The sequence below is a fragment of the Saccoglossus kowalevskii genome, chromosome 14, assembly GCF_978046115.1.
Source record: "Saccoglossus kowalevskii chromosome 14, keSacKowa6.1, whole genome shotgun sequence".
NCBI classification, from domain to species: domain Eukaryota; kingdom Metazoa; phylum Hemichordata; class Enteropneusta; family Harrimaniidae; genus Saccoglossus; species Saccoglossus kowalevskii.
In genome coordinates this window covers 20,958,873-20,978,622 of record NC_140654.1, presented here as the reverse complement: position 1 = coordinate 20,978,622, position 19,750 = coordinate 20,958,873, and the positions used below count along the sequence as shown (strand labels likewise).

The 19,750-nt window shown below is 34.7% G+C and overlaps 1 pseudogene; it reads left to right on the top strand.

Annotated features, from left to right (window-relative positions):
- Positions 1-3,528: 3,528 nt before the first annotated feature.
- LOC146734563 (carbohydrate sulfotransferase 9 pseudogene) lies at positions 3,529-4,212 on the top strand (annotated as a pseudogene).
- Positions 4,213-19,750: the final 15,538 nt, after the last annotated feature.

Below are 19,750 nucleotides of genomic sequence, written 5' to 3'. Positions count from 1 at the left end.
GAATCAATATTGAATAAGCCTTTGTTAGTCAGTAGAAATTTTTTTTTATGCAGTGACAACAAAAGACTAAGTTATGTATCAGACGATAAACTGTTTACTTTCAGACTGTTGACTGGTTAGACAACCACACTTATGGCTTATAAAAGAAGAATCAAAATTGGTAAGCGTTTTTAAATCTGTCTTGTGTAGTTTTTGAGGTGTTTCTAAGGTTATCAGCTTCACAGAATGAACCAGATTTTCGACTTAGCTTGCAACGGTGCATAAACGAACAAATCTTTTGAACTATTTTCAAACATTTTTAAAGTTTTCATGTTACAGGACTGGCTGTTATGTGCCTGCTGTCTTGTGTAATGTGGTATTATTATTGGTGCCGGCGAAACAGTAAGAATAATATGTATGATGTACGCTGAATATTATAAAGTATGTATAGGATGAAACCTGACTACGCAGCCTCTACTGGTATTTCAGCGCAGGATGAAATGACGAGTCCGCAGATGTGTTACACAATTCGTTGCGTGAGCGCTGACCTTTTGGAATGTGTGGTCACTGTTCTCAGACAGTCTGCATACTAAAATTAAAATCACGTCCAACATGTACGTAACATTTCCATAATGATTAACTTATGAATTTTCAAAATCTAAAACCAAAACAAAAAATAGATTGATATAGTGCCCCAAAGCAATTGTCAATTTGTCCTTTCATATTTGGCAGAATAAAAGTGATGATCGGATTCATAAAAAAACGATTACTGGTGTTATCAACTAGCCTGGTCTTCTTAACAACAAACCGTGTAGGACAACAACGGAATATCAGCTTTGATATCATGTAAAATTTGGCAGACGAGGTCGAAAAGTCCAACTAAATTAACGAAATAGTCAAAACTCAATATTATAAAACTGGGACGAAATATGCTACAATATCATTCGAAAGACTAAAAAATCACAGTGACACAAATGGCAGGCTTGAATGTATGCAAACAATGGAGACAACAGCCCCGCTCCTCCCTTAACTTGAAAACAAACAAACAAACAATACTTTACAAAATGGCAGACAGAAAGCAATTTTCGACGGTTTCTGTCTTCAGTAGCGGATAAAAGTATTTTTTTACTTGTATTCTCCTATTGGTGAATCCGTATTTGATGCCATTATGAAAATGTCAGCATCTACACCGAGTTTACACGAGTGTACACGAGTGTACACACGTGAATGTACTAGCGCTTATACCTGCAAAGTCTTAGGTGATGCAAGATTCGATTCATCCATATAATGTATTCAATTGTCACATGAATGAGGCAAGTACTATTTCAATTGCCATTCAACTAGTCAACAGAGACAGTTATCACCATCTCTGTTCGTTACAACCTGATCTGTACCACCGACGCCTTTCTCAGTATAAGTTCGTCTTGCTTCACACATTATCATTCATATACACCACTCCTCATCCAATATGGCGCTTGGGTAGTCATTATTGCTTAGATATATCCTTGATTGCATATGTAAATTTTGTGTTTGGACAAATCAAATCGATGGTTTGACACAAATAGTATACTGGTATAATATAATACATAACTACGTGCAACTAACAATATATTGTTAGGACCGTTTGAAAATAGGAAACGTGACCAAATTGAGACAGAGAATTACGTGAAATATAGTTGACGTTGACACTTCACTTAGTTAAACACATTTGCAGCAAATAACTACAATATAAAAGAAGAGTTTCAATTTAAAAAACTCTCCTTTCATTCGCTACAGTACATTTAAAACTATTCGTCTGTATTAGGAATCATACCACAGATTGTGATTATGGATTTATCTAGGACGATTTTCATTTTCCGGACATTGAATGTCACTGTTGTCTCTCCTGACTTTTCTTTTATGTAAGTGCAAATTGCAAGTGCTAGTGCTGACACATAGTGCATTTTGCCACAGAAGTCATTTCCTGTTTGGGACTACATGATAGGGCTGTGTGGTCATCTCCCTATCAAATGGCAATTTTATTGCGCTATCCTGGCGTCAACCAGGCCCGGTCGAACACAAGCACCTGCAGACCTTGACCAAAGTTCCACCAAAGTCGCATTCGTTAGTGAATGAATCTCGGCCAGTGGAATTGGCCTTTCCACTGAGTCTGTGGCACACTCACCCAGTGTAGGGGTCGACCCTTTGATGTTCACCCTAAGGTAGGATTTGAACTACCGATCATAAGTCTGGTGCGACAACCACTATGCTACCAGTGACCGGTCTCATGTTAACATGAACGAGCCAATATTCACTGACACAAAAGCAGTAGGTACATTGAGATAGAAGGCGTAAAACAAATCAAATTGTGGCTAGCTGTTAGTGCTTCCTTTGATTTTGAATACTTAAACAATACATTCAAATTTACATTTAATCTGAATCAAAGATTGAGACTAAATAGTTAATTATTTTTACCAAATGTTGTGCACTAATAAAGCCATGTCAATAAGATAAATCTAGTGAGTGGGGTCATATGTGGTCAGTAATGATGGGAATCTACGTCTGTATTCTGCATTAATCTGATTTTCAATATAATTTGCAGGCGATTTGAGAGACGCAAGGCTTCTAGATTATCACTCACGATCAAATGCAAGCAATTTGACCTTGGACAAAATGCCAATATATAACACAACGTCACTTGCAGGCAAGGTAAGGTAAATTTACAAGTTATTCCTATGAAGAGGACATAATAAACTACATTAAATCATTTTAATTTTGGCCATTATTTCTTATTAGAAAACGTGCGCTATAAGTGTTTTACCACTTTCTTTTGAATATGATTAGACCAGAGGTATTTTTTAGAAAATAATCGAGCGCCCTCTAGTGTTTAAAATCGTATTTTTTTTATCAACGTAGCTTGAGGATTATGTTGTCGGAATCATTTTTATAGCATTAATACACATACTAAACAGTATTGGTGTGTATGCAGATGCGAGTATATAATTGAAGAATGCACTATGTGTGTTTGATTTAGCTAGCTTGTGTGGCTAATGTTTGCATGTACCAACTATGCAAATTTGTATTATTATTGAAACTGAATCTGTTTTTTATGTTTAGTCCACAAACTCACTTTTTTGAGTGCAAGATGGCGTCTGTATTGTTGACTCACGGTATACTCGCCTGCCGGGTGATACAAATGTAACTTTAAATCGTCCTTTGATGATAAAATTACAAGCAGTATACTAGCTGACTGGAACTTGATCATTCTAATTCTCTATACACTAGTTGGAAAAAGCATCGTCCACAATTAATAATTTCTACTATTCCATAACTTCAAAATTCATTCACCCTCTGTTACATAATACATGCAATGATAATCATATTTCCTTATATATTTTCCATTATATAAGAACCATTATTTTTCAGAACTTATCTAGAACCCGGATGGTCGAAACAGACATGCGCAGACGCCTGTCATTTCTGCGATGTACATGTCACCAGCTGCAAAATACTAGTATACAGGTTTCTAATAAATATGTGAACTGTTCAAACGCTAGTGAACAAAACATGATGGCTGCTGAAAGTGGGAAAATACAGACAGACAATTATAGACAATTGCAGTTGTCCCATGAAATGTACGTCGATGACAAGTATAAACTGATTTACTGTCCTGTTCCCAAAGTTGCAACATCAAATTGGCGAAGAGTGCTGATAGTAATGGGAGGGCGCTACAACAGCACTGCTGAAATAAAGGACAGTACATGGGGTATTTACACAAAGAAATTCAAACAACTTGGAAGCTTTGATCTAGAAGGTAGAGTACAGCGCCTTCAAACATATACAAAAATAATATTTGTAAGGCATCCATTTGAACGGTTGCTGTCCGCATATCGCGATAAAATTGATGGAAAAAATTCGAAGATACCAACGTTTCAAAGTTTTGTGAGGTTTGTCTTAAGCCACCAGAAAAACATTGACGTTCACTGGCAAACGTATGAAGAGCTTTGCAAGCCTTGTGATGTACATTACGATATTATCGGGAAGTACGAGACCTTTACACGTGACGCCAACCACGTGCTGCGCAAGATCAAGGCTGATGATATAGTGACCTTCCCGGACTTGGAACCGCATGGAACAAATACGTCATTGTCTTTATTGGTCAAGAAATATATTTCGAATGTTACAGAAACTGAAATGAAAAGTTTATACACAATTTATGAGAACGATTTCAAAATGTTTGGTTATCAATGGTAGTACACGCTCTTGAGATCTTCCTAATTGAGTTATAGCTCTTCATGTAAAGCCGCGAGAATTTCCATTTCATTGTCTTGTCTTGTTTGTTCTGTCATTACTCTTTCGTTGATCATAAAGCGCGATTCCCTAAATCACAATAACACTCTCGCAAAAACAATTGTGGTTCTATTTCACGTTGTCACGATACAGTCCCCAACGTGATTTCTTCGACTTCCAACTAAAACGAACGAATAACTCCTGTGGGCTCTGGGTGGCGCTCACACAACATTTGTCAAAAACCGTGAAATCTACATATTGTGCTTACAAACCATTTAATTGACCAATTAGTGATATCATATTACTTTTGCTAGTGCCCGTAAAACAGTTGAAATATATTATTAGACTTATTAAAGTAGTGAAATTAAATTTCCTTTTGTACTGCTTGCCATGAGTTTATTAGTCAAAACAATTATTTACAATTACTCTACCACTCAGAAATTGCAAAGCTCTTAACGTCTTCCATTCATATATAAATGTCAATAAAGCGAACTATGTTCTATAGAGGTTGGTACCAGAGTGGTATGTATTTCTTCCCGATGTACTGGATGATAGGGACTATTTCCTCACCTTTAAAACATTCTCGGACAAATATAACATATCATCAAATCAATTTTTAAAATATTTCAGTCTTATTGATGCTATTCCTAGAAATTGGTTAGTTTCCTTGAATAGCAGAGATAATGAAAATAAATCTACCCTTATCCATATTAAAAGAGCTTACTCAGAAATCGTAGAGAAAATGTATAGGTTAAACCTAATAACTCAAACCTGTGTTGAAAAGTGGAAAGATTTTTGGCACAAATCTAAATTTTGAGTATTATTTCAAACTACATTTCATTACTACTTATGATGTATCACTCAGAAATTGTAAATACAGACTGATTAATAAAATTTCCACTACAAAAAGGTTTTTTAAATATACGTAATATAGTCGATACTGATAAGTACTTTTTGTCACAATTTTCCTGAAACACTGCTTTATTTGTTTTAAAATTGTATTCATGTCTCTCCAGTGCATCGCGATCTTGAATTTGCCCTTGACAATTATTGTAATATTTCAGTAAATTTTTCATCAAAAGATGTCTTCTTGGGATTAAATGTACATGATTCTAATTCAAATTCAGACTGCATCATTTGTTCAAACAATAGAAAGACATATTCCATAATATGATTTGATGATATACATATACTTCCATTTTGCATATCAAGATACGGAAACACTACTATCAGTTGACTATAACCTGACAAGCTATAACTTAATTTAGTATACGTAGCAGCTTAGTAACCACATCACAAAAAAACATGCATCCAGAAAACTTTATTGACATCCTCGTAATCGGAATTATATTACAATATTCTTCCTTGAAGACATTTTATATGTTTCGTATGCACAGTAACTTAACTTAGTATACCAGATTCATTAGGAAAATCTCAGTCAAAAGAGACTAAAAAGGTTAACAATTCTCACATTTCAGGAAGAAAATGTTACCCAGGAAGTAACACAGAAACTACTGTATAAACGCTATTCTGTGGGTAAAAGATAAAATACAAATCATAATCTTCAATTTCAAACAACATTTATAAAAATAAATGTTATGAAGAAACGTTTTAGCTACTATTTAAATATCTTAACGATGGTCGACAGAAACACACATTTTCATAATCGGAAAGAAAAAGCCACTACAGTAGCTCCGCATAAGTATTTACATATGAAAAATTAAAATTAAACTCACTTTTCTGGTCAATTTGCCTTGAAAAATACCAAAACACAGCAAGCTGATATTCAGTACATAGGAACAGAATAGAGCCAGGTACCATGCTACATTCGACCTTGTATTGCTTCATGGTAAATGGCGGCCTAATTGTGAACTGGCTTAATCTAAAATTCTGCATCCGATGGCCACACACACCCAACCCAATAATGCAATCAAATATTTTTCACTGTGTTTGACAATATTCAATATGTATGCTCTCTTCAACTAAATAATACATGCCACTACATTGACGGCATTTCTTTATTAAATGTTGGTAGTTCCCTCGAACTAAATAATACATACTACTACATTGACGGCATTCCTTTATTAAATGTTGGTAGTTCCCTCGAACTAAATAATACATACTACTACATTGACGACATTCATATTTTCAATGATAGTAGTTTCCTCGAACCAAATAATACATGCTACTACTTTGACGACATCGCTATATTCAATGTTAGCAGTTTCCTCAAACTAAATAATACATGCTACTACTTTGACGACACCGCTATATTCAATATTAGCAGTTCCCTCGAACTAAATAATACATGATATTACTTTGACGACATGTCTGTATTGAATGTTAGCAGTTCCATCGAACTAAATAATACATGCTACTACTTTGACTGCATTCCTATAATAAATGTTAGCAGTTACATCGAGCTAAATAATACATGCTACTACATTGACAACATTCCTATATTCAATGTTAGTAGTTCCCTCAACCTAAATAATACATGCTAATACTTTGACGACATTCCTATATTCAATGTTAATAGTTCCAAGTCCTACTGGAATAAATAGTACATGCTAATAATTCGATACCAATCCTGAAATCGTAGCAGCCATCGACAACTACACTTTTATGTGACATTGATTCGTATATATATATTATTACCAGTTCTCATGCACTACATGCATGTATTAGCTGCTCTCGGCAACTAAATGTTTTTTGCTGCTATTTTTTTAAAATTTCTCTCCAGTAATACAAGTCCTGATGAAATAAATAGCACATGCTAATATTATGGTAAAAATGCTAAATTAGTAGCAGCTCTCGAAAAAAAAATTATGCTGTTTTTTTATTTGTGCCATTGATCCCAATATTCAGTATTACCAGTCCTTTTGAACTACATAATATATTACACTAGTTTAGTACCATTAATGAATTATTAGCAGTACTAGCTAGATAAATGAATTGTATGTACTGCTATTTTTGTGCCATACTTATATTCATTAATATATATATTTGTTTCTTTGAACTAAATAGCACATGCTAATATTTCGGTACAAATTGTGAATTATCAGCAGCTCTCGATAAATAAATTGTATGTGCTACTATCTTTGATACCATTTATACATTCATTATTACCAGTCCTCTTTAACTAAATAGCACAAGCGAATACTTTGGTACAAATTGTGAATTATTAGCAGCTCTCGACAACTTAATTGTATGTGCTACAATTTTTGATACCATTTATACATTATTTATTACCAGTCCTCTTTAACTAAATAGCAAAAGCTAATATTTTGGTACCAATTGATAATTATTAGCATCTAATTATTCAGCAACTACATTGTATGTGCTGCTATATTTTGATATTATCAGTTCTCTCGAACTAAATATCGCATCCCAATATTTTGGTTCTATTTCTGAATTATTAGCAGCTCTAGACAACAAAATTATACAATTGTATTTTGATACGATTCGTATATTCATTATTATCGTATAAGTCCTCTTCAACTGAATAGCACATGCTACTATTGTTGTACCATTTCCGGATTGATTATTAGCAGCGTTCCACGCCATTTCCATATTCATGATAACACTCCTCTCGATACATGGTACTTTTTTGGTACTAATATTGAATTGCCAGCTACCGAAAATTTAATTAAATATTTGGTACTATTCCTATATTGATTATTTTTAGTGCGTTGAAGTGTAATATTGCTTATATTTGCTAAACGTGAGTGAAAACAAGAATATTTAACAATACTAAATATTTTAGCATTAAGATTTATTTTTTACAAGTGCTCTAAGGTAATGTACGAACATTCCATGTAGCTAGACGAAGCACATTGATTAACTATGTGTTTGTATTCGTATTGTTCTGAATTGATTAAATTACTGCCATTGTATGCACAAGAAAGGTTGCTAAGAACATGACAGTGATGGTAAAAAGATACATATTTGAACTAATTTGATGAAGATAGTAGTCGAATAACACAACTTAATTTGCCAATGCTTCATACACACTTGAATAACACGTACAAAACGACATGTAAAAATAATCAAGGCAATTATAATTGCTAATTGGACAATGATGTGGAAGCTGTTGAATATAGGATTAGAATAATTCATATCTCTCTCTGGTGATTTGAACTGAAATTAATGTATATCACATTTACCGTGTTATTTTATATATTACTGCCCGAATATGGTCGTTTGCGCCCGGGCGCAGGTGATCATTTACCCGACGTTAGGAAGGCAAATAATCTCTTAGTCCTTGTATGTAAAAATGATGATCGCAGTAATTATAACTGCTAATGAGGCTATGGTATTTCTGTATTGATTGTACAGTCACAAGCTGGTGATTATGGGATTAGAATAATTCGCACGACTGTACTATGATGTGAATCGAAATTAATTTAGTTTAAATTTACCCGTTATTTTTCTTATATATATGGAATCATTCATCAACACTAATTGTTGAAGTTAGAAGATGTTTTTTTCTCGAAGTCGACTAGCTATGTTTCGATTTCTTCACAAAAATATAGAAAGACATATATAGAATACTTCATTGCTTCCTTCGTCGTCATCGGTGCATCTTCGTTTTCATTAATGTGTTGAGTTCATCTTTTAAAGTGAAGCTAAATTAGACAGTTTTCCCTAGTTGACTATCTACATCTGCAACCCAATTAGCAGTCGCAAACGACGTACAGGAAATCACAATGTAACGCGACGTGTGACTTCATCCCATGAATTAGAGCTAGTTTACTAAACGAAATACGCCAGTATGGTGATATAATCGACAACATGTGACATGGTTTCGACCTGTATTAGCGAGTTATATGTTCAAAGTGAAATTATATAAGCTATACATCAATTATGTCAATAATTTGTGAGAACGATTAATATAATTATAATTCTTAATGAGTCAATGATGCCCATGTATTGAATACAGAAAGTGGCTTGTGAATATCAAATGTTAATACATCATGTGGGTGTATGATTATTTGACTGGAAAATAGTATAGTTCAACATGTGCATTCTTCCACATTTAGACAAATTGATTTTAAATAAAAAAAATAATGGTGAAGGAAATGTTGGAAGTAGCTTTATATTTGTTTAACATGACTGTAATTTACTGTAATTCAAAAAGAATTTAGAAGATTATATACGAACACAACAAGCAAATATATCATCATTCTGGAACAATACTAATAGCAAGCTGCTCCTCAAGATGTATGTGTGTGCCAATGCAGAACAATGTATAATAATAGAAGCTAATCATCAAATGTTGGATGTCAGTCCAAAATAATTTTAATTAGTTCAATATTTTCTGCTACATTATATTTCACATCTACACAAATATGCTTATATTTGCTGAACATGAGTGTAAACACGAATGTTAGAGTAGAGTAAAACAAAAAAATTGCTATTCGGAAACTAAAGATTTTATCATTCAGATATGCTTTTGTACAAGTGCTAAGCTGCGTACGAACATTACATGTATGTAGACGAGGCACATTGACTATCTGTGCGTTTTTATTCGCATTGTTCTGAATTTATTATACTACTGCCGTTGTATGCACAATACGGGTAACTAATAACACGACAGTGATGGTATATCATGAAACGATACATATTTGAACATATTTGCCAACGCTTCATTCACGCTTGAATAACACATACAACTATCATAGAGCTGCTCAATGATATGTATGTATGAAAATGATCAAGGCATTTATACTTGCTAATGATCAATCATTGGCAAGGTGTTAAATATAGAATTAGAATACTTCATGCCCCTCTCTGGTAATTTGAACCGGAATTAATTTGTATCACATTTACCGTGTTATTTATTATACATCGTCATTTATTTCTACATAGATGTAAACGTATATTTCGTAAATTTGTAATGTAAATGATATTGTGTACAGATAATAAGATTGGTTTTGCTAACACTGACTGTATTACAGCATAAAATAATATCATTGTAGAAAAATACAAACGACTCTCTTCATTATTCATATATTATTTCATTACGAGACCTAAACTACTAACGAATATTCCGTATGAATAGACGAGTTTTTTAAAAGTACATTAATTAACTGCACATTTTAATTCCCAATCCTCTGGATTTATTATACTACTGTCTTTGTATGCATGATAACAGTAATTAGAATTGCTAATGAGGCTATAATATTCATGTATTGAATGTACAGTCACATGCTGGTGATTATGGGAATGGAATAATTCGTGCGACTGTACGGTGATGTGAATCGAAATTAGTTTTTGTTTACATTTTCCCATTATTTTTCATTCATCGTCATTCACATTTACACAAATATGTGGCATCGTTTATAAATAATCTAAATAATTACAAAAAATATTGTGTATCGATGAGAAACAATTTTGAAGTTCCTATGAAATGGTCAGTTATCATATTTTGCGCCATCTTATATTTCTGGCAACAGCTGTCACAGTTCGTGGCATTTGTTTCTCGCTTTAACGTGTTGCATGTATACCAAATCTTCCAATGAGACAAATAAACTATTGTCGATCAGTAACGTCCTTTGACCGCCATTTTGGATTACTAGCAATGTTGTGGTATATATGAGATACAGTGAAAAATAAAATAATTGTGATTTGTCTCTTGTTTATTGTCATGGTCGTGGTTTTACGAGAACATTGAAAAAAAACTATACTTCTATGGGCATAGGAGGACCGAATTTACCTGTATTCATTACTATTAATTCTCCCGGAATAAATAGTACATGCTGCAATCATGGTATCAATCTTATATTTATTATTATCAGTCCTCACGAGCTTAATAATACATGCTGCAATTAATTGTACCATTCCTATATTTATCATTATCAGTTCTCCTGAACTAAATATTACATGCCACAATTTTGATACCGTTTCTGTATTCAGTATTATCATTCCCTCCTTACTAAATAAAACAGACTGTTATGTTGGTAACATTCCTATATTTAAACTATAATGTACTCCCCGGTGGCTCACAACTAACGTAAGCAAACTTTGGACGACATAACAGCCTGACCAAATCGACCCTGTCTTTTACCTTTCTGACTGCCTGGCTGAAACTGGCTAGATTTCTGATTTATACCACTAGTCTGTCCATGTGCATCTCTAAACTTATCAGTTAATTCAGGAATTTACTTAACTGACTTGGGTGACCTTTCACCTATAAAAATGGACAACTCATTACCAAAAGTACTCGTCAATTGATCTCTCATCACTAAGTCCTTAGCTCCATCAAAGCTCCTACCAACTTCAGATCAGACAGCTCTACCAATCGGTCAAAATAACTACTTAATCTAGCTGCAAATTGCGAAATGCTTACGCCACCTTCTTCCCTACTAGTTCGAAATTTCTTTCGATAACCTTTTTTATTCATATCATGACGCTTCTACAAAGCTGCCTTTACAAAATTGTAATCAATGGACTCTGTTGCAGACAACACATACAATGCTTTGCCTGTCAATAATGCACTAAGATTAATAACCCAACTACCACGGGCCATTTCTGAGTTTCAGCTCGAACCTTATAATAAATGCATCTATCTCGTCTCTAGTCTCATCAAACAAAGATAGTGTTGGGCCCTTAGAACTAGCAACGGACTGTGCCAACTGTTCTAAGCCTCCATTTTGACCATTAGCTTTCGCACGTAATCTCAACACTTCAAGTTCATGCTCTCTTATTTTCTCTTTTTCTTCACGGTCTCGTTCTCTCTCTATTGCCTCAATTTTCAACCTTTCAACTTCACGTTCATCCTCACGCTCTCTGTCCCTTTCCTCACGTTTCAACCTTTCAGCCTTACGTTCAGCCTCACGTTTGGCTGCTCGCTCATCCCTCTCCTCACGCACTCTCTGTTTCTTCTCACGCTCAGTCCTCATAAATTGAGTCAGCTCTTCCCCTTATAGTCTAATCTACTACATAACTCTTCGAGTTCAATAACAATATCCATGCTTGAAAAGGTGCAAATCAAATTCCAGTGATATTAAATAAAGCAATTTAATGTCAACCTGACAAGCTGGTCTGACAACAACGCGTTCTCTAGACCTTAAGCAGTTACGAAACAGTCAATTTAGTCAAAGGATTGCTGACAATAAAATCCAAATCAGAATCACAATCCGAATCAGAATTACAATCCCACTTCTGACACCAAAATGTCACAGTGTAAGTACTCAGGTTCTTTTACTGCTAGTATGGGGTAGACAAGACGATAGTACTGAAAATGAAATACACACACACCAAAATGTCACGCTGAAGCTCCTGGTTTTAATACCTCTCAAAATAATTACAAGAAATAAAGCACAGAAAAATACAATGAATAAAGTCACTAAAATAGGGGATTGCTCTGGGAAGTGTGCATTGGTGATAACTCACAGTTCCAGGATGCATTAATGGACGACAGTGAATGGATTTAGCAACACAACAATGAAGAAATACAGGAGTCTTGCTTGCAGAGGAACGCTAGTATTCTGGAGGGCACCGATGGAAGCAGGAGATCATACAAGTCTCACAAAATGATGGTTGTAGCCTGTATCACTTGTCACACAATATCGTAGCAGGACACACTGTATACCAAGTTGAACTGATGGAGCACAACTGTCCTGAGTCTGTCCAATCTATAGGCTTGATTCAGTGTCACCACCTGGGTTTCCACATGAGCCAATCAGAATGTCATCTTGCTAGAAGCTGTGTCACGTAGGTAACTCAGTAGATCATAAACATCCTTTGTTATTCAAATAACAGCACACCTGGTATATTCCTATTCTCCTTCCAAAGTTTAAAACACCATTTGTTATGTAAATTACCCGCACAATTGGCAGATTCCACTGTTTTTCCAGAGTTGAAAACAAGTATTACCTGTCTATCACCTTTATGACAGTTATCACAAGACAATGCACACAATTTCTTTCCGTGATTCCATGCACACTTCCATTTGAAGGGTTTGGGGTAATATGACAAAAAAATAAATAAAGGATGCTGACATATTTGTTATCGCTACAATGAATACAATAATTATCATCATTGGGTAGCAACAATGTTTTTTTAATAATCGGTATATTACTTTCTTGTATTCTTTCAGTACAACTAACAAAAAAAATAGTACTAATGTTATTTTAGACGCAAATTTGTGAGAAAACTGAGCACAGCAAGCTGACTTTCAGTTGCCATTCAAAATGCAAACAACCACTTAATTATTTACATAATTCAAATGATGAACAAATTGTGGACAATAGCATTACGTTACTTCAAGTAATATGTTGTCTCTACAGCTTGGCTGTTTGCTATGGTAAATAAAAGCCCATCTTATCAGCTTCTGTTATATTGTCAGTGTCAAGAGTTTCTGTATACACACATTCATTATTGAAAGAGCAAACGCACAACACCATTTTTTCAGCAAGGCAAAGCAACATCATTTTAACATGAGAAAAAAGAGAGGTCGTCAAAAAAAGTATTTTGAACCCATGAGTGAAGAGAAACGGGTCCGACTGAGTGGGTACAGCCGAAAATTAGATCCTGTTTCAGATGATTTAGAAGACGCTACTTTTGTTCGGAGAAGATTGATTTGTATAGTGACAGCGACACTGTCATTTCCGTTGACGAAGAAGTACGCGCGCACAAGTGACAAACATTCGTTAATTTTAGTGAAATTAGAGTCTTTAAACGAGCAAAGTAGCGACATGCTGGTTTGTTGTTTATGAAAGAAAGGTGTAATTCGGTTAGTGGAAGACATGGACAGACTCCATGGATGGGGTAGCTATTTACACTACCGCACAACTATTAATTCATGGTCTCTTAATTTGCCCACCTATATATTGTATTTTATTATTATTTGTGTCATATTAATTGGCCACGTTCAAAAAAAATAATCAGTATCCTATTAATTTGCCATCAATATCGCTATATAACTTGTTTTCAGTATGTGTTTATCTTGTGCACTTTATCGAGAAGCTGTGACCACCGGCGATCGTCGCAACAAGCACAGCTTTGACCGGAAAAACATGTTTCATTCACGCACAATAAAAAGTTTTTTGCTGGATAATTATATGGTCATCGAGCAGTGAATATACATTGTGAATATCTATGATAAGCAACAATATCGAAAGAGTATGACAGCCACAGAGTTGAATCGGTATGCGTCCGCCACGTTGGAAATTAAATTCAGTTCTTACAAGGGTCTACTTTATGGACCGCCCGGGTGCGTGAATTGACGATTTTGATTGGCCGAACGTTTGACCGCTTTTCATAATTCTGTGATTGACGAGATGAGTGGAGCCTGGTTTAATAACAATGGTTAAAAAAACAAGCCCAAGTTACTAGTATGGCTTCGGTGCTGATTGCTGACCACGTAGTTTGCGTTACACTGAAAGGGCACATGACCACGTAAATAGTCGCTAGATTCAGATCGCATGGCTTTCTTTTATTAATTCAAGCCAGTAACGTCAGAGGCAAAAAACAGTCCCCAGCACGCATATCATTTGGTACAGGATAACTCTTTCTGAGGGATTTTTGACAACGTTTGTTTGGTTACACCGGGATTTTACCGCTGCAGGGACAATATTCAAACTCAGACCTAGTGTGAATTCTTCGTAATGTTTTTGTTGCACTGTGACAGGCAAACGGTGCGTCTTCGGTCTCAAAATAATTTATCAGACGTTACACTGACTACTTCCTGACCCCTTCTAGTCATTGTAGATATTATGAGCTCATTTGAAAATTCAAAGTTGTAAATAGATGGGCACGTGCCAGCTTTGTTTTTAAACGGGATGTGTCGAGCAATACTGACAATTTCCTGTCCCTTTCCAGTCAACAAAAGTGTTTCGTCTTTGCTCAGACAAAAGAAATATTTATTGTTTGTCTGAGGTCTTCGTACACGATATGCTTTTACAGGTGTTTCTCTTGTACATCTCCTTTTTCACGGCGGATTGTTTCAGTTTTTCGCATATCTCCCCTGGCTATGGTGACAAAAACCACGGTTTATAGTAACCGAGCAAAAACAATTTAATAGACCTGACGAAGATGCGTTGAATATCGCAATCACGTGAATATGTTAATTTGGTGACAGTGCAGGAAATGTATTTCTCAGGAACGCGTTAGACAGCGTAGTTGTAACTGCAGTCGCAACTAAACAAAAATGTATGAAGTTCTAACGGTATTGATAATTTAAACTTAAACCTATTGATGATTTAGTTTACATAATCCGCAAATAAACTAGATGCGATTAAGTAATCAGTAAATATACTTGAGTGGGATGACCCACCCATGTTTAGCATAACAAAACATTTGAATTAATGAAGTGAATATGACGCCATGTTGACGAAAAGACAAAAGACAAAAATGTGTTGTCATCCAGGTAAATTTGTTTTTTGTTGTTTCCTCAGTTCATACATCTGCACTGTTTTGAACTTATATAACTTCGAAATAATTAGTATTTATGATAATTATTAGAAAAATAATAACATACATACGTTCATTTACACTTTATAGTAACCTTTCACAGCGACATTATTCCTAAAATTCCCAATCAAATGGTTAAATCGCAGCGGCAGAACTTTTTGATTTGTTATTCTGGCAGGGTACAGTTAATCCCTGGGCACATGACCCCTATGTAAACAATCATTTCAAAATATGAATTATCAAATTCCTGAATATTTCAGCTTTCATAAAATATATAGTTTGCTATTAATATGTTTTGATTTGAGTTGCTCAAATCATGTTGCTACCTTAACACCGTATATTTTGATACTAATAAAAAAATCCCCACTTAAATTGCTTACGAGTTGCACATTGTACTTCTTACTATAGGGTATCATTGAACCGACATCACCTTGATATAACTTGAATTACGACACATAATAACCAGGGAATCAACAACATTATTTATTATTCATTACTAAAATGCAAATAGCTATGACAAGTATCTTGAAAAGTAGTCGCCAACTTATTATGCAAATCGATTTGTGTACATTGTAAACATGTACAATGTACGTGAACCATATCGCATAATCTAGACTAGTTTGGCATACCTCCTTATGAAAAATGCGAATGCACATACAACACATATACAACATACGAGAACGAATAGGTTACATATCGAATATAGCACGTGATGTTGGGATGTGAATGGAACGACTACACTAATTAAGATATTTCAATGTTAACATTTAGAATTGTTTGACTAATTTGGTTTAATTAACAATTGTATCACAATTGTATTATTTGATAAGATAATAGCTAAATATAATGTTCACATCTACAACTGTTGTTCTTGTATTTACGTTTTGCATAAACACAAAAAGTATGTCAGTATAATGGAGTTCATGGTAGATTAACAAAGATGTAAACAGAATTGCTGAGAGGGCCACCCTCTCCGTTAGGTGAACACTGAAATGAAGGACCATACGTATTGTATGTTTGGCAAGCGGTGCAACTTGATGCGCACCATCCTCCATTCTGAACCGCAAACATTCCGTAACCATTATCTAGAGCTACGGCAGCACATTTCTCAATAGGGTTTATGCGTGTTTTGTAGTATCCATCGAGTCGTGCATCAGTACCTTCAAGGGTGGGGATAGCACGTGCATATGTGTCAGTAAAACACCCAATTAAAAAGTAACCTGTAAAAAAAGAATACAAACGCATGTATCTAGCAAATATTGAAAATATTGTTTTTGAAATTACTCTAGTAAACATACTAGTAGCTAATATACTTACCACATGTCACCCCGGTACATGGACATAATGGTACATTATATAACGAGCAAACATCACCACAATTAGCAGGACATGGTGTTTCTGCTGTGACTGCAATATATTACAAGACATGGTGTTACATTGTATAAGATATATATGTGTTATAGCATGCTTCTATGTAACTGTGGTGATTTATTAATTTCAATGTATAAATAGATAAGTTTATATTAATTAGGTTCACATGTTAGTAATGTGACAATGCACTCATTTGGAAATACGCTTACCTGTTTGAATTGAGAACATAGTTGTTTTGTTGTCATTGCCTGTAATGATGTTAGTATTATAATAGGTTTTTTTAAAAATTCGATACAATTTTATTCAACAATAACACAACTAGGTATATTATGCGTGTTATCACAACATCAATCCTATCTCGCCTTTTAAAAATATCCTAGACTAAGGCGAACATTCTCACGAGTTTTTGACGTAATATCAACTACTTGTAAACGCTTACCTGTTTGCAACGTCCATTGTTTCTGCATAGTTGAGAACATGGCTGTACCGTTGCCATTGCCTGTGTATAAGATATATATGTGTTATAGCATGCTTCTATGTAACTGTGGTGATTTATTTATTTCAATGTATAAATAGATAAGTTTATATTAATTAGGTTCACATGTTAGTAATGTGACAATGCACTCATTTGGAAATACGCTTACCTGTTTGAATTGAGAACATAGTTGTTTTGTTGTCATTGCCTGTAATGATGTTAGTATTATAATAGGTTTTTTTAAAACTTCGATACAATCTTATTCAACAATAACACAAGTAGGTATATTATGCGTGTTATCACAACATCAATCCTATCTCGCCTTTTAAAAATATCCTAGACTAAGGCGAACATTCTCACGAGTTTTTGACGTAATATCAACTACATGTAAACGCTTACCTGTTTGCAACGTACATTGTTTCTGCATAGTTGAGAACATGGCTGTATCGTTGCCATTGCCTGTGATGATGTTAACATTTAAGATTGATACAACTTCGAACCCATTTTTTCAACAATAAGTACTTATATTGTGCGTGTTAACATATAATATCAAACTTATATTTGTGAAAAGCAAACATTGTGTAAGTGTTTGTTTTCACGATTTTCTGAAATATCAGGGCCCAATTGTTGAAATTCACCACTTGTTTGCCTGTAATAATATGCATTAACGTGCTTATTTTATTTGTAAATTCATACATACCCGTTGTCTCTATAGTGAATTGTGCAGATGATGAGATGTGCGATGGCTTTCTTTCACGTGTCGTTTTTAACATTGTTGTTTGCAAATCTGCCTCTATTGTATTCTTCTCAGTGGTTGGATTGAATGTTATATCCTTTATTATGCCTGGTGTCGTCGAAACGGTGAAACCATTGTGCATAAATGAATATTTTTCACGTGAGACAATTCTGCAATCTGCATAGTAACACAAAAGATGGAAAATAAGTGTTGCCTATACATATCCATGGCAACTCAAACACATTATGATAGTGAGCGCTATACTGTCCATTACTACAAAACACATATACTACGTGTACCCGTAATGACGACGGATGGAATAAAAACGCCGTTGGTGCACTCCAAGGGCCAATATTGTTTAAGGCGGAAGACGCCAGGCTTCCTGCAAGACATATGAATAGTTACTACAGGGATAAAGAATTATGTTGTGTTTAGTTCAAGCAATGATACTTTGACCATCTAAACATCCCGAGGTGTCGACAGTACGTATGGGGAATACTAGGCAAATATCGAAAGCGGGTAAGTCGGGAACGGGAATGCACACTAGAGCTTAACCAATGGAGCTAAAATGATCCTCCACCAGAGAAAGGGAAGAGATAATCGACAAGCCGATGGTTGATGCTGCAAATTTCTATGGAAACCAACACATGTTTGAAATGATATCCCACTAAGATACCGATATAGTATCGCTAATATAGTTTTAAGCCCTTAAATCAGTGGGTTATTGTTTGACTAATAATAAGTTATAACTTCTTTTGATTCAAACATCTGTTTTCACTACATATGCGAATATGACACGCCCCTTTGATATGTATACGTAAAAATACATGACGGCAATTGACAGTAAGTATCGTGTTCCATAAACAGTACCACGAGTTATCCCATCTGTTATATGTATAAGTGGTGATTATTTCAAAATAAGAAAGCGAGTTCTAATGAAATAAATGCTTTTAGATATCACAAGAGTTAGGATTAGTCAAGGATAGTTTGCAACTATAATATACACATGTTTTAAATTCTAATCCTATCTGCTTTTCTTACAAATTAAAGTGGAATCTGACGGACATATGCTAAAAGAAGGCCACCCCAGGAAACATACATGTACATTGTAATTATGTTGCAGGCATTCAAACAAAAACTCTTACAATAATACGTAATAACATGGCTGAATGAATCGCAAAAGAAATATGTAGTTTACTTTGATCACCTTGTTATACAATAAAATTTGTAATAAAATTATGTCATACTCTATAATAATGTTATCTGTATCGTGTTTCAAATAAACCATGTGAATTACCCACTTCATACAGTTCATAACTGATTCCCTGTACGCATATCTCTCACTCATATTGCAATTCAATGTTTAATTTAATCAAGTTCAATATTACGCGGCTGCTTTGCTCTTTGATGTCTTCTTGATTGTAGTAGTTAATCCCGTCAGTCTGAATTGTTATACGCATTTGTGAGTTCCCATGGGAGTGTTACGACACGCCCTTTTTCCG